This window comes from Castor canadensis, chromosome 9, assembly GCF_047511655.1.
Source record: "Castor canadensis chromosome 9, mCasCan1.hap1v2, whole genome shotgun sequence".
In the NCBI taxonomy this organism is placed as follows: domain Eukaryota; kingdom Metazoa; phylum Chordata; class Mammalia; order Rodentia; family Castoridae; genus Castor; species Castor canadensis.
The window spans coordinates 624,922-636,758 of NC_133394.1; the positions used below are offsets into that span (position 1 = coordinate 624,922).

General features: G+C 49.6%; 1 long non-coding RNA gene across 1 annotated transcript; it reads left to right on the forward strand.

The window, feature by feature from the left end:
* The first annotated feature begins 2,631 nt into the window (after positions 1 to 2,631).
* Positions 2,632 to 8,122, forward strand: LOC141410708 (uncharacterized). The gene is made up of 4 exons (XR_012435496.1): positions 2,632 to 3,308; positions 5,747 to 6,137; positions 6,424 to 6,561; positions 6,867 to 8,122. It is a non-coding gene; the product is annotated as an uncharacterized lncRNA (long non-coding RNA).
* Positions 8,123 to 11,837: the final 3,715 nt, after the last annotated feature.

The following is an 11,837-nucleotide window of genomic DNA, read 5'->3' on the forward strand; positions in this document are numbered from 1 at the left end:
TTAAAGTCTAATAAGGTCACCACATGAGATGTGTCCCCGTAAGAGCACGAGACACCAGGGACGTGCTCAGAGCAAGGTGGTGTGGGGACACAGGGCAAAGGCGGCTATCTGCAAGCAAAGACAGCGACCTCAAGGGAAAACAAACCTGTTGACTTTTGATCTCTGGCCTCAAGAACTGTGAGAAATAAGCTTCTGTTGTTTAAGTCACCCACTTTGTGGCAGTTGGATCTGGCAGCCCTGACAAACTAACTCAGCTAGAGATAAAATTCCAAGTTTATTTAGTTCTCCCTTTACAGTACTTTAAGATGCTTGTCTTTGATGTTTGCAATTCTTCTGCTGTAGCTCATTTTCTATTTAATTTCCCTGCTGTCTCGCTGCAGGGATGGGTTCATTTTTACCAGCACAGTCCAGGTCTTCACTGGTCTTAGCTTCTATGCAAGGTTCTCAGCTCCTAGGCCCTGCTCAGTTGGGTCAGTGTTACCTCGTGTCCCCATCTGAGTATGGCCGTCAGGTGAATAAAGCCAAGACTCAGCTCCACCACCACCTGCAGCTGTGTCATGAGCTGACATTTTGAAATTTTGCTCTGTTTTCAATGATCTGTGACTGGGCATTTCTTTCCTGAAAGCTTTGCTGTGGAACAGTCCATGTAACTTTGTCAACATGTACAATTTTTATGTTTTTATGTATTAGTTAAAATTCTTCAAATAAAATTTATGTGAAATAAACAAATAATAAAGTCTGAGTGGATCATCTGGCCTTTGGTTTGGTTTCCTTGGTAATAACAAATCACCTCATATTAAAACATATATAAACACTTTAAAATTGTATTTACTCAAGATTTTTATAGTAGAATTCATCTTAGTCTGCCATTTTTCTAAAACAGAAAATCTTGAATAACACTTTGATGAGAAAAACCCCTCATTATTAGTTAGGAAGAGAAAGGCAATGCGTTGTTCTGGGACCAAGACAAAGTTCAAGGAAATTCTTTCTTGATCCTCAAACAGCGTTGAAAAGCCGGGCAGTCTGCCATGTCTAGAGTTGGATTGTGATGGCGAGTGGATCAATGTCCATCAATTTCTGCATCTTGGTGGCCACACAGCCTGCCGTCTGAGATTGGGGACAACAGTAGTAGGGTTTACAGGACGTCCTTCTGGAGTGAGCTCCTCACGGCATCAGAAGTTTGGATTCTTGTCATGTTTTGCCATTGATTCAAAAGGCCAGGACCTAATCACGTCACTCATTCACTTAAAACATTAATTAATTAAATTTTATTAATACAAACACGAAAGAATTGCCAAGCCAAACCCTGGAGGACAACTAGTCTTGTAGTCCAGCGGGAGGCCGGCTTGGAATCACCCATCGCATAACTGAAATTTGGAGGAATTGCTGCTGAAGTACAAAGGACGGAGTGGGCATGGAATCTTGCTGCGGGTTTGTAATCAGAAAGTTCTGAGGGAAAGACGTGAGTCATCTGGAGAGATGGGATGTTGTGACGGAGAATCGCAGGACATTCGAGCAATGGAGGCCCTCACGAGCCGCCCCAGGGCCTTGGGTGGAACGAACAGACTCCTTGCATCCTTCCTGGGGCATTGGGAGGCTTAGTGTAATCTCTGCAAGTCGCTGAAGAGCGGCCTTGTGGGCTCCATGGGGTCTTGCCCTTCTGCAACCATTCAATAAATAGTACTCAGTGGAGATTCTGGCCGAGGATGCTTGTTTTCAAAACAGCAGCCTGAGCCAGCCTCCATAAGCAGTTCCATATGTCTCTGTGGAGAGTTTATGGATTGGGGCCTTCGGAATTCTTTTGTTTGTCACTGTGAGTCTGAGTCCTGAAATTTGCTAACTAACCACAGGGCTTGCTGGTTACACAAGGTGTTGGATCTCTTCAGGGCTCTGACGTTGGGCCACTTTCTGTGGAGTAAGAATTAGCGGTTCAAGGAGAATGCACTTAACGGGATCGGGTCAGTCTCGGTTTCTGTGTGTCATTGCAAGCCAGGCTTTTCTCTTTTTAAAGTTGGCCTGAGATGCCTTGTGTGTGCACTTAAATGAGGCCTTGAAGGGAAATCCGAGTGGAATCTGCAAAGACCTGTTGTAATCAGAGGAGTCTTTTTTGAAAGTCAACAACTGTCTTCAGCAACCTGAAACCAGGCAGAAAGATGGGTCCTTCCCTCCCTAGGTCCCAAAAGCACAGCTTCTTCCTGAAGGTACAAGGACCCACCCTTCCTCTGGGCTCCCGTTCCTCCTCTGTCCTCTCCGCCAGGGCCTGGCTTGCAGTGGTGAGCCTCCCCTAACATGGAGGACTGGTCCTGCTTCCAGGGGAGGGTGCCGTGGGATGTCTCGCTCAGTCTCTTTTAGCCTCTCCTCCCACAGCCCAGTGAGGTGGGCCTGTAATTCTCCTCCTTTTACAGATCAGGAAGTTGCAGGGCACAATCTACTTCATGGCTGACAGTACCCGACGACTTCCAGCTTCACTGCAGTGACAGAGATGGGACATGAAGTTAGGTTGCCGGACTCAAAGATTTTATCCGCCATGCTACACTCCCTCCCGTTCTGTCGTGGGAAAGGGCTGGCTTCGCCCTTCCAGCTTGCAAATGTCATGGTCAGATGTGCTGCGTTGCAGAACAAACTGTAGAAGAAGAGGAGCGTCCTCTGTGTAAAACTGCACCTCGTGCATTTGGCTGAGTGAACTGACATGGCTGGTGGGACGGCGACACCCGGGGGAGGCAGACATGGTGCCCACCGCCCAGGGCTGAGGGTGAGTCAGCAGACGTGACCATTCTGTGCTATGCTTGGCCAGTGACTCAGCCCGGACGAATGGCCAGCATCGTCCAGTCCTCTGAGGTTTGAACAGAATATTAACTGCCCTGCCACTTCCCGTCCCACACAGCTGGGTGGGATTGCTACCAGCCACACTGTAGGGAAGTTACACATTCAACCCAGCCCAGAAAGTTTTCCTGGGGTGGGTGAAATGACAACTTGCACAAAGGTCAAACTCCAGATGCGGGAGTCTGAAGTCGCTCCTCTTGGGGAAATGCCAGAAGCTTTCTGGTACAGATCTAAGCCGAGTGTACTGAGAGCGCCAAGCCCACTGACAGGATGCTAGCTTCTTTCACGAACATTTATCTAACCCTGAGAGCCGTCCTGTTGGATTCCTGGGCCAAGGGACCAGGAGATGGGGAAGCATCCAGCCATTTCTGAATGAGACCTGGACCTGCACATTGCTGTTCACTCCTTGAAGCTGGAAGGGATTTCAGGATGAGAAATGAGCCGTTCTTGGGTGACTGTCTTGGCCTGGTATCAGCACCAGAAGGGTGAGCAGAGTCCACGCAGGGTAGTGAGAGTTTCCTATTCACTCATTAATTCATCTGTTTATTCTTTCTACAAAAACTCCCATCAGGGTTGCAAAACTTACTCACGGTATATTTAGAGATGATAAAATGGTAATGTTCCTACCAAGTGCCTACACTGGGCCCCTGGGAGGGAATTAAATTTTAGTCCAGTCTTGTAAGCTTTGCTCCACGTAGTCCACCAGGTAAACACTCGGTTCCCTTTCATCTTTCCGTTGCTCTCCATCCCTCTGCCCCATTCTCAGTAACCATGTAGCATGATGGGCTCCTTCTCTCCTAAGCCTTGTGGCACCGTCAACAGGATGAGTGGTGTTTGGATCCTCACTGGTCACTTCAGCAGAGCGGGTGGATAACGTCTACTTCCTACATGGGGACCCATCAAAGGATGTGACATTATCGATGAGCTGGTGCTCTGACCCCAGGCCCCTGGTGCTCTACCAGTACTTTCTACAGGGAAATGAAGAAATGAGTTTCCACTGGGGATGTGTGGTGAGCTTTTGCTGCACTGGTGCTGTGTGACAAAGCATCACTGACCATCAGGGGCTAATTGTATTTACTCAGCTCTGAGGTTGGCAATCCTTTTCTGTAAAGGGCCAGACAGGAAGTCTTTTAGGCTTTTTGGGCACAAAAGCAGCCATAGGCAATAAGTAAACAAAGAAGCACGGCTGTGTTCCAATAAAACTTTATGAACACTGAAATTTGAATTTCATGTGTTATGAAACGTTAGTCTTGTGATCGTCAAACCATGAAGCTGAGAGTCTTGCGATTTTTTTCCTATGGACCATATGCAAGCAGGTGGTGGCCATGGCAGTACTTGGCTCAGCTCTAGGGTGGTGTGGCTACTCTGGGCTGGACGTGCCCGTGGTCTGCAGGCGAGGCAGCTCTGCTGATTTCATGGGGCTCACTCACACATCCTGGGATTGGTTTGCTGTTGGCTGATCTAGGACAGGTGTTGGGGGGGTGACCAGTGACTGACTCTGCTGTACATCTGGCCGGCAGGTTAGCCCTCCAGCAATGGCAGAGGTGTATGTGAGTTAGTGGAAATGCTCACGTACTTTCAGACACCTCTGCCGGCTTGCATCAGTTACCATCCCATGGGCCCAAATGGGCCACCAGGCTGATGCCAGAGTGAGGCATGGGGCAGAAAGCCCGTGAGAGGACCCTGCCAAGTTCATGGCAAATGGTGAACTGGAGCCATTAGTACAGTCAACTTACCAAAGGACTTGCATTGGGGAATTTTAGAGACATTCTCTGGGAGACCCCTTCTTTTGGACCAGGATATGATGTCAAATACACAGATGGAGAAGATGGGTGTGTGAATTGAGTAAGTGTGATAAGAGAGGTGTGCAAGAGCCTGCTGGCTCTGGATGAGGGGAGCACTGGATTAGAGAAGAGAGGAGGAGACAGGGACTCTTCAAAGTGGTCTTGCCATGCTTGGTGATGTATCGATGCGCTGGAGAGGTCAGGTGCAAGCAGCAGCCATTTGAGAGTGAGCAAAATGGGGCTCTTGCTTTACCTCCTTAGCAAGGTGGGGAGAGGATACACAAAGCAGTAGACCTCTCTCCCCTCGTCTCTGTGAAGGAAGGTGTGAGGAAGACTGCCTGGAGTATATGGACTGATTCTGGATTCAAGGTGAGACTAGGATTTGAGGTCCATTTTCATGTGGCAGTGGGTTTAGAGTGAAGGATCAGGCACTTTGTTATTTTCTGGTAGAAGCTGAGAGGAACCACGTCCATCCTTTTCCCTTGAGTCAAGATCGAACTGCTCCAGGGAAAAGCTAAGGTTTGCCCATATCTTCAGGGGGCAAATTGTTCACTTCTTTTCTCTCTCTCTCTGTTCCCCTCCTTCTCTCCTTCTCTCTCTCCCTCCCTCCTTCCCTTTTTTCCTTTCTCTTCCTTCCTTCCCCTCCTTTTCTTCTCTCTTTTTTTGTTGACATTTAAACTGAGTGAGAGAGGAAGATGGAGACCAATATACTACACACTTCTAACTGGGCTCCTGGATGCCGCGGGAAGTCCCTGACTGGTTTTGTGAGGCTTGGCTTACTCCGAGACTCCACTGCTTCCAAGTGGAGTGCTGTATATGGCTCAGGTTTTGTGCTAAGATTCTGGGGGATTTGGGTTAGGAAATGTCGTGTGCATACTTTCCCAGTGGCAAAACAGAAAATGAGATCTACTTGTTCTAGAAGTTTAAACTTCGGTTTTCTTCTCATAGTTACAGATGTGCCTTTGGAGTCCATTGCAGCAGATACAATGAGACCTGACAATTTGAAATGGAAATCAAATGTACTTGGAATGAAGCAGCCTAGGTTCCAGAGTAGAATATTTTAACAGTGCAAAAACCAAAAAAGCCCTGAGTTTGTGTTACCTAAATGTTAATGGTTTTCCCTTTTCCTTCCCTTCTAGCATGGCGGTCCAAAATCCCTTGACTCTTCGTGTACAATCATGGTGTCACTAGAAAGGAAGGATTGGAAGCCTTTTCTCACCTCCACCCCCAGGAACGGCGTCAGTTTCCCCAGGAAAACAGAGTTGAGACCCAGTTGCAGCAGAGTAATATTTTGTGCTCTGCTTTTGTGTTTTCTGCTTTTCTCTTGGGTTATTAGGTGTAAGGGAGCTGTCATTGTCCTTGAGGGTCGTGTTGACCAGGCTTTCCATCCCTCTCATTTCCCCTGATTTGTTCACATTACCTTGGCAAAGGAAAGAAGCACAAAGTTAGAAGAGACCAGGCTCTGAGCTAGCAGGACGCTGGATCCACTCTTCACCAAGGGCCGGCCGCCCTGTGCATAGTGCTGCTGGTGTGAGTTTACTCAGCCTTGATGGCCTCATTCAGATCTTTCCACGCCCCAGGTATGCGAAGGACCCCATAGTTAGCACCTCCACCCCACTTCTCAGACCACTGGATCTGTGTATCCAATCACTGCGTGAGTTTTGAGCCCAGGCTTGTCTCACGGTCAACCTCCAACACTGACTCTGCGCCCCCCACCTTCCTGTCAGCCTTCCCCACATCAGTAAGTAGCAGCACCGAAGACTCAACTGCTCACTTGGGTCACCCTGAACCCCACATTATTCACTTCTCCCTGCAGTCCATCAGCAGCCATGTTCTGTGTCCAAAGATGACCACTTCTCAACGTGTACCTGGCCACAGCCCAACCCAGCCGGGCAGCAGCCTCCCTGGCCTCGGCTTCACCCCCAGCTGTCCTTCAGATGGAGCTGGGAAGATTGTAAGTGAGAAAAGATGCACCTTCCCCGGCCCCGGCCCTGCTTAAATTCCTGCTGAGAATGTGGGGGCTCTGGAGACTTGCCCCCAACCTCTCTCTTCTCAGCCTCACCTGCACCTCCACTCTGTCCCTCAGCCTCCCAAGCACCCTCTCTGCCCTTTGCTCTGGTTCCTCTGGCTCCTGTCTTCTCAGGTTCAGGTCTCAGCCCAGATATCCCTCAGAGTCCTCCGACCTCTCAACAGAATCCGTGGCCTCTTCTTCCCTCGTCGTTAGCTGTCCGTTTAGTCATTGTTTCGCTTTCTTCTTAGTTCATGAAAGTCTTCTCTGCTAGAGTGGGCACATCGTGGGGACGTGGATTTTTGTCGTGTTTGCGGTGCCGGTGCTTGGTTATCCCACGAGGGAACGCGAGGCAGTTTGGACGGAGATGTCAGACTGACCTTTAGAATGGGATGCAAGCAGAACAACAAGGTCCACTTGGCACCAGCTCGTGACCTGGTCCTGCTGGCAGCTGGCTCAGCAGCCCAGAGCACCCGAGTGTGCCAGCCCCGAGTTCTGGTGGGAGGAGGTTCCAGCTGCCAAAGGGGATAAAGCCACCGTCCTCAATTTGTTCTTGCGGTCTACGGGCACAGCTGTTTTAACCTGAAATAATGGTGCATTCACTGTTAGCACTGTTGGAGACATTTTAAAATTAAAAATCTCTGTGCTGCCCAACTAAATTAAACCATGAGGATAAAGCTTCTGTCTCAAAGACCATCCATCCAACTGCCAGGTTAACTTCCAACCTAAAAAAAGAAATTCTCCTTATTTGAATTGTTTCATTTTCCTAAAGAGTCAACTTTTTTTTTTTTTCTACAAAAGCTGCCAAAATGAAGAGACATACTCTTGACAGTTCCCTTTGAGGCTGCCATAGGTGGTGGAGTCAGGAAGACAGGACACCCTGAGGCCCAGGCTTCCCAACATTCCAGCCGCTCCTGTGACCTCACCACTGACAAGTCAAGGGCTGGGTGAATTTCTGGAATTCAGGGTGGATTGGATGTGTGTTCCCAGATGGCTGCTCCCTGAGTGTGACCCAGCCTTGTGATATTTCAAGTATTTCTGTCATCCTTGAGACAGAGCAGATTAGTGGGGGGAGGAGGTGAGCTTTGGTGCTTACCAGCAGACTCTTCACCTCTAGTTTGCCAGGTGCCCTCTGGTCAGTCTACTTACAGTGGGGGTGTGCCCCAATGAATCTGCGGTAGTTGAAAACATCATTTAAGGAAAAGATGTGTTGACTATGCCTAACTTGCCAGATGTCAGAGCTGAACAACAGAGTCCATGACGGATGCTATTTGTCTACTGTCATGATTGCAGGGCTGATGGGGAGCTGTGGCTCAAGGCTTGCTGCCAACATCAAAAGAAAATATCTATCCTGGGAAAAAAAATCACAACCAAAAAAACCAAAGTACGGTTTAGCAGGTCTTCACAGTTGGCTATTGTTTGGGTAAGGAGGGGTAGATTTTTATAGCACAACATGGAGATTATGGCGTGGTAGAAGCATTTTGTTACAACTTCCATTTAAACCCAATGGACAGGGCTGGGGTAGCTCAGTGGTCAAGTGCTTGCCTATCTGGGTTTGATCCCTAGCACCGAAAGAAGTTCAATAGATAAACAAATTTTGGCATAAACACACAGTGGACTACCATTCAGCGGAGAGAGTGAATAATATATAATAGGGAAGAATCTCAAATATAATTGCTGAAGGATACCAGACACCAAACAATGCAGCTGCGCGAGTCCCTTTGTAGATCAGGATAAGACAGAGCTGAGACAGTGGAGGCTAAGTGGCGGTCACCTGGGGAGGGTGAGTAGGCTGTGGCCGGGGGAGGAGGACGCGGAAGGGCTGCTGGGGTACTGGTGGTATTCTTGACTTGATCTGAGCATGGCCTCCAGATGTGTGTCTCTGTGAAACTTCAGCAGGCTGTCCTCTTAGGTACATGCCCTTGTGGGCAGTGGGATATGTGTTAGAATCACAGATTCCCTTACAAGATGTTAGGGTCTTCTGTGAGCCCCAGGACTTGGTGTGATTGGGGCGAGGTGGCCTTGGCACACTTTGAGGGACACTGGTGGCTGCATTTGGTGCAGAGATTCTTAAGGCATTGGTCAGCTCTGCAGAGCCATGTTGCTGGTTGCTCTGTCCGTTGCAGCTGTCTGTGGCCCTTCAGACATGCACCCAGAGCCCACCTTTCCCTTTCTGAGTGCGATGCCAGCAGAAAGTGACAGCACTGGGTCAGCTCCGTGTTGGAAAGCCCACACTCAGTGTGGAAAGGCTGGCCAAGTGAGAAGGCGTGGAGGAAAAAACCCACTGAGTGCTGGAACCCTAGAACCTCAGGGAGCAGGACCAGCGATTCCACTGCAAGCCCATTTCACAGATGTAGCTTGAGTCTGGGTCTGAGGCTTGACGAGGCGAGGTTGAAGACTGAATGCATCTGAGAAACTCCACGAAGGAGGAGAAGAGAGGCCAGTAATGTCAGGCCCCACACAGGAAGGTCTGAACCAGCTGCGGGGAGAGGGGTGGAGAGAGCTATGGCACAGTGACAGAGACAAGGGGGAAAAGAACAGGAAGAAAAATCACTCAGTGCTTCTTGTGTCCACAATGCTGAGAAAGTGTTCTTAAATGTCAAGAGGAAAAGGTTCTGAACTAGTTATTCTCCGAGGAGCTCCCCAGAACACACTGTCCCCGTCCTTCTCAGGAGCCCTTAGACCTCCAGATGGTACCCTCTGATTACGGGTTCAAGGCTGACCTCGGTCGCACAGCCTCACTGGACTCCCTGTGATGGTCTCCTCCCTCCTCTCCTCACCGAGCTCTTCCCTCAGCCCTACTTCCTTTGGAATCCTCATTCTTTCACAGTTCCTCATCAAGCCACATTTCAGGCCAGGAAGTGCCCGGAGTTAAATGTAGATGCTTTGTCATCAGGTCAAGCTTTGGCCCTGCCAGCTCTGAACACCAACATTTCACAGATGCTTTCGTCCCCTCCCTCATTCATCAGGCATCCGTGGAATGCTTGCTGCATGCCAGCTCTGGACGCCAGGGAGACTCCCCTCGCCCGCAAGGATGCTCACAGCCTGATGGGGACGGTCAGCTCATAAATCCACCACCAGGACAGTGATGGGGCTCGGCAAGGCTTTGATGGAGCCCAGAAAGGGGGCCCATGGTGAGCCAGGGAAGGCTTCCCGGAAGAGGTGGTGATAAAAGAGTAGGTCAGCTAGGCAGGAGTGGGGAGTGGGGGACGTTTTGGGTAAGGGGACTGTGGAACAGGAAAGAAACAGCATAGGACATGTGAGAACCACAGTGGTAGGAGGTGAGACCCTGGGGAAAGGAGGTCGGGAATGGTGCGGAGGGCCCAGCTGTGATCTGTAAGTCAGAGATTCTTGTCCCCTGAGCCCTGACTCACTGCGGTGCAGCCAAGCAATGTGTCACTTGTAATAAAGCATCAGGTTCTAACAGCATTCCTCTGCAAAAAACACAACCCAAATTTAGGTTCGAGGTTATCCTCGCCATACGGGACTCCCCCACAGGCTCTCCATCTGCTTTCTGAGAAGAAAGGAAAGGCTGGGCCAGGAGCCAGGGCTGAGGGCTGCCGGCCACCTCTCTGAGCAGCACTGGGCTGTGGTGCCCTCACACGGTGATGTGCCCACCTTGCTGCGTGTGAAGGGAGGGGTCCCACGCAGGGAGGGAGCACCCGCGTGAGAGGGTCTCGGTGCATGCTGCCTGTGCAGCCCCTGCTCAGGTAAGGTGTGCATTCATCGTAATATGGAGGGTGAAGGGCATAGCGTGTGCGCTCGCTGATCAGTGTCCTCGAGTGGCAGCAGAAGGCTGAGGTCAGGTGAGGTTCGCACGTTTAGAACGGGCTGGGGTGGGCCTCACTGGCACAGCACATTTAGGGTGCCAGGCCCTGGGTTCAACCCTCAGCACCAAAACCAAAAGCAAAACAAGGAAACCCACTGACAATATTTTCCGTTTCACTTCCTCCTTGCTGAATGTGCCCATTTTACACCTTTTGTCTATTTCCCATGACCCTGGGACCACATTCTGAGTTTGCTTCAGCTACTGGTCTTGGTGGATGAGGCAGCAAAAGGTCCCCTGAAGTGCTGTCGGGTCACAAGGAGCGCCCCCAGGATATCCCAAGACTCATCTTCTGGCCTCTGTAGTTGAGCAATGGTTTGTGGGATTCTAGTTGGTATCTTTTGTCTGTGAATCAGCCAGTTAGTTGGTTTTGGGTTTTTTGGGGCAGTACTGAAGTTTGAACTCAGGGCCTTGTATTTGGCACTGTACCACTTGAGCCATACCCCCTGCCATTTTGCTTTCGTTTTTTTTTTTTTTTCTGCCCAGGGCTAGCCTTGGACGTAGATCCTCCTACCTCCTCCTCCCGAGATGCTGGGATTACAAGTGTGTACCACCACTCCTGACCCCGAGTAGGTGGTGGATGTAGCTAATTGGAGGCCGAGTTTTTAAAGTGTTCTGATACGAATGTTTGCATATGTGAGTGGCTTATGTCATTTCTGGCCGAAAAGTCACAAAATGATGGAGACATTTCCAAATGGCTGTTTTCAGATTTCTCTGTGGTTGGGAGATTTTTGAAGAGTTTATTTTCTTATTCATTATAAAATGCTAACTTTACCTGGAAAGGACTGAATGGTATGTTATTCTTTCAAAAATAACTGCAAGCGGCACACTGAAGCTATTCACAAAGACGAGGGCAGCAAATGTAAAATATTTGAGTTTTTGTAAAAGACAAAATATGCCTCTGATTTGAGTTTGGCAGTTTGAAAACTGGCCTGATTGGATGTTGGACCAAGTGAGAGAATAGTGTCCAGGGCGAATTCCTAGCTTCCCAGCTTGGATGACGGCTTGAGTGATGGTGTTACCAAAGGAGGTGGATGGAGGAGGAGGGCAGGCACCCACAGAAGAAGAGGATGGACTTTGGAGGTGTTAAGTTCAAATGTCCAGAGCTCCCTGCCATCTCTGCATGCCCAGCTGTTAACGACCACACTCATCCTCAGCGTTCTGTCCTGTCCATGGACGGCCATCCCTCAGTCACTTAAGGCCAGCAACTGAGCTTGTGGTTCCTCTGTGTCCAGTGGGCAGTGAGGCCTGTCCTGTTTGACATGCTTGCTCTCCGTGTGTGTACTGAGCCCTTCCAGTGCGCCAGGTAGCAGTCCAGGCCTGAGGAGTAAGTGAGGGAGAAGACAATAGAAGGTAGATAAACACAGAAATAAGAAAACGCTCAGAGAAGCCAAGA